Source organism: Elephantulus edwardii, unplaced genomic scaffold (genome assembly GCF_000299155.1).
Source record: "Elephantulus edwardii isolate Elephantulus edwardi_28Jun2011 unplaced genomic scaffold, EleEdw1.0 scaffold00044, whole genome shotgun sequence".
NCBI lineage: Eukaryota > Metazoa > Chordata > Mammalia > Macroscelidea > Macroscelididae > Elephantulus > Elephantulus edwardii.
The window spans coordinates 19,826,886-19,830,491 of NW_006399794.1; the positions used below are offsets into that span (position 1 = coordinate 19,826,886).

Below are 3,606 nucleotides of genomic sequence, written 5' to 3' on the forward strand. Positions count from 1 at the left end.
ACATTTAAGATATTTCATTTTTGCTTCCACTCAATTGGCTGAAAGAGATAGATAGCTAAACAAATGTCTTTTCTTCTGGTGATGCTATCCCTTGTCTAATTATCAGAGTCCTAAAAGGACTCTGGGACAACATGAATTCTATTTCTCCTGAGGACTTGAGGTGGTGTTGTTGGCAGTGGTTGGCTACCCACTAACAGACTTGTCCTGTGACATTCAGGTGTCAGGAGCTTCTGCAATGCCTAGGCAGTGGAAGTCAGGTGTCTCCACGCAAGAAATAGCAAAATTCGCTCCTGAATTCTGGCCACAAGCCATGACCTCTCTTCACACTGTATGGAGGACAATGAGGAGGTACATGATTTTAGTAGCATCCTCCTCCTGGCCAGAGGGTTGTATTTTTGCTTAGATCATCAGCTGCAATAATTAATTCTATAAAACATGCAAAAATGATCATATAAAAATGCACTTGACTAAAACAATGAATAGTGAATAATAATATAAATAAATAGTAACTTAAAAAGAAAAAGAACAAAGGACAGTGGAGGGAGTGCCAGGCCAGGGCTTGTGACCCTGCCTTCGCAGTCCCTTAGACCTACAATTTGCAGGTACAGACTAAAGTTTCCAGAGGTCTGTGGGGAAACGCCATATTTATAAACTTGGACTTTGGTGGGAAATCTGCAAGGACAATGGAGGGAGTGCTGGGCCAGGGCTTGTGACTCAGCCTTCCGAACCCCCTCTACCTACAATTTGCAGGTACAGACTACAGTTCCCAGTAGTTCCCAAATCTAGAAGATTTATCAACCTCCCCTAAAATACTCATGTACCATTGAGGATTAAGTTATGTGGGGAATCAAACTGGTTTCTGGCCTGCGTACGTAGGGCTCACTAACTCAAATAACAGGGAGATCCTTAGCATATCCAAAGAGTGGGAAAGCTATTCCAGAGAGGGAACAACAGACTTCCTCCTTCATTATTTAGGTTCCCCCGAGCCCCTCCTCACGTGTATCAGTGTGTGCTTCCTCCCTCCCCACTCACGTGAGCGTTGGAGTGTGCATGCACCCTCTACGCATCTACTCTTGTTTCTGCCCAACCTTCTTCTGGAGCAGTGATGTCAAATCAAAAACCAGCTACCACCTCAGACACGAAGAACTCTGCCTCACCAATGGCCCGTAGAAAGCAGAGTGCTTCACTTGTCCCACTAGCCCAAAGCAAGATATCAACCACCAAAGAAGACACAGTAGCAATGGATTTCCTGAAGCCAGAAAGCCTGATGGAACTTTCTGACACTGATTTTAAAAGAACAATCATTGAATATTTTCAATGGATAAAAAAGAAAATAGATGAATTACAGAACAGTACTAGCAAAGATCAGGAGGAGCTTAAAAAAAAGCAAACTAAAACAACGCAGAGAAAACAAATGAAGCATTAGAGGCATTGGAAAAACAAGAAACTGTGATCCAAAATATGAAATCTAAGGTTTATGATGCTGTCAACATGATGGAGGGACATACGAATAGAGGTGAAGAGATGGAAAACAGAATCAGTGAAATCGAAGCTATCTTTAATTTGTCACCACAGATCTGACTGAGAATAAAGCACAATCCAAAAAGAAGGAAACAGAAGAAAGCTTAAGAATAAGGTGGGATACCATTAAAAGAAATAACACCTGCATCATAGGAATCCCAGAAAGGGAAGAAGCAAGTAAAGGCACTGAAAAAGTTGTGGAAGAATTACAAGAGGAAAACATTCCAGGCATCATGAAGAATGACAGAATATATATTCAAGAAGCTGAGAGAACACCATATAGAATAGACCCTAAAAGAAAAACACCAAGGCACATCATTGTCAAATTTGCTAGAACTAAATATAAGGAGAGAATACTAAAATCAGCGAGAGAGAAACAAAGAGTGACTTATAAGGGGGAACAGATAAGATTAACTGTTGATTTCTCAGCAGAAACCATGCGAGCAAGAAGAGAGTGGAATGGCATATATCGAACACTTAAAGAACACAACTTTCAACCAAGAATACTGTATCCTGCAAAACTGTCCATCAAGTACAAGGAGAGATTACGATATTCCCAGAAATACAGAACCTAAAGGAGTTCGTAAAAACAAGGCAAGCCATACAGGAAACACAGAGAGACGTCCTAGAAACAGAGATGCCACAGAAAACAGGATGGACCAAAGTAACTAGCAACAACACCAAAAAGAATTGAACAAAATGACAGCAATAAAACCCTACCTCTCAATAATTACACTGACCGTGAATGGTTTAAATGCACCACTGAAGAGAAAAAGAGTAGCAGATTGGATAAAAAAACAAAATCCATCAATATGTTGCCTAAAAGAGACACATCTGAAAAATGAAGATAAAGAAACACTAAAAATTAAAGGATGGGACAAAATATAGCAAGCAAATGGCAACCCCCCCCAAAAAAAAGCAGGAATAGCGATGCTAATTTCTGATAAAATAAATTTCAATGCAAAAACCATCACAAAGGACAAAGGAGGTCACTACATAATGCTCAAAGGGTCAATAGAACAAGAAGATATAACAATATTGAATATCTATGCACCAAATGATAGACCTGAAAAATATATAAAACACACATTAACAAAGTTGAAAAAGAAGATAGATAACACTACTATAGTACTTGGAGATTCAATACACCCCTTTCATGAAAAGATAGAACTACCAAAAATAATCTCAACAAAGATACTCAATAATTAAATCACACAATTAACCAACTTGATCTCATAGATATTTATAGGCTAATGCACCCCCAAAAAGTACAATATATCTTCTTTTCCAATGTGCATGGAACGTTCTCCAGAATAGACCACATTCTAGGTCACAAGGCAAGCATCACCAAATTAAAAACATAGAAATTATACAAAGTGTCTTTTCAGATCACAACACCACAAAATTAGAATTTAATAACAAGATAATAAAGAAGAAAAAATCATACATTTGGAAGCTGAACATCAACTTGCTTGAACATGACTGGGTACAAGAAGAAATAAAAAATGAAATTCAAAAGTTTCTTGAAACAAACGACAATGAAGACACTATTTACCAAAACCTCTGGGAAACAGCCAAAGCCATAATCAGAAGTCAATTTAGAGCAATTAGCAAATACATCAAAAGGAAGGAAAAATTGACCATTGACTGTCTAACCCAACATCTCCACCAAATTGAAAAAGAACAGCAAGAAAACCCAACAGCTTCTAAAAAACCTGAAATTAAAAAATTAGAGCGGAGATAAATGAAATAGAAAATCGAAAAACAATTGAAACTGTCAACAAAACTAGAAGTTTGTTCTTTGAAAAGGTCAATAAAATCGACAAACCACTAGCAAAACTCACAGAAGAAAAGGAGAAGACACAAATGATCCGAATAAGAGATGAATCAGGCAACATCACAATAGACTCAACTAAAATAAAAAAGTTAACATTAGAATGTTATGAAAAACTATACTCAAACAAATATGAAAACCTTGAGAAAATGGACAAATATTTAGAAACGCACAATCTACCTAAACTGACACAAACCGAAATTGAACATTTTAACAGACTCATTACAAAAGAAGAAATTGAAAAGGTAATA

The 3,606-nt window shown here is 37.4% G+C and overlaps 1 pseudogene; it reads left to right on the top strand.

Annotated features, from left to right (window-relative positions):
* Positions 1-235: 235 nt before the first annotated feature.
* LOC102849053 overlaps positions 236-3,606 on the top strand; it is a 9,599-nt pseudogene continuing 6,228 nt past the window's right edge.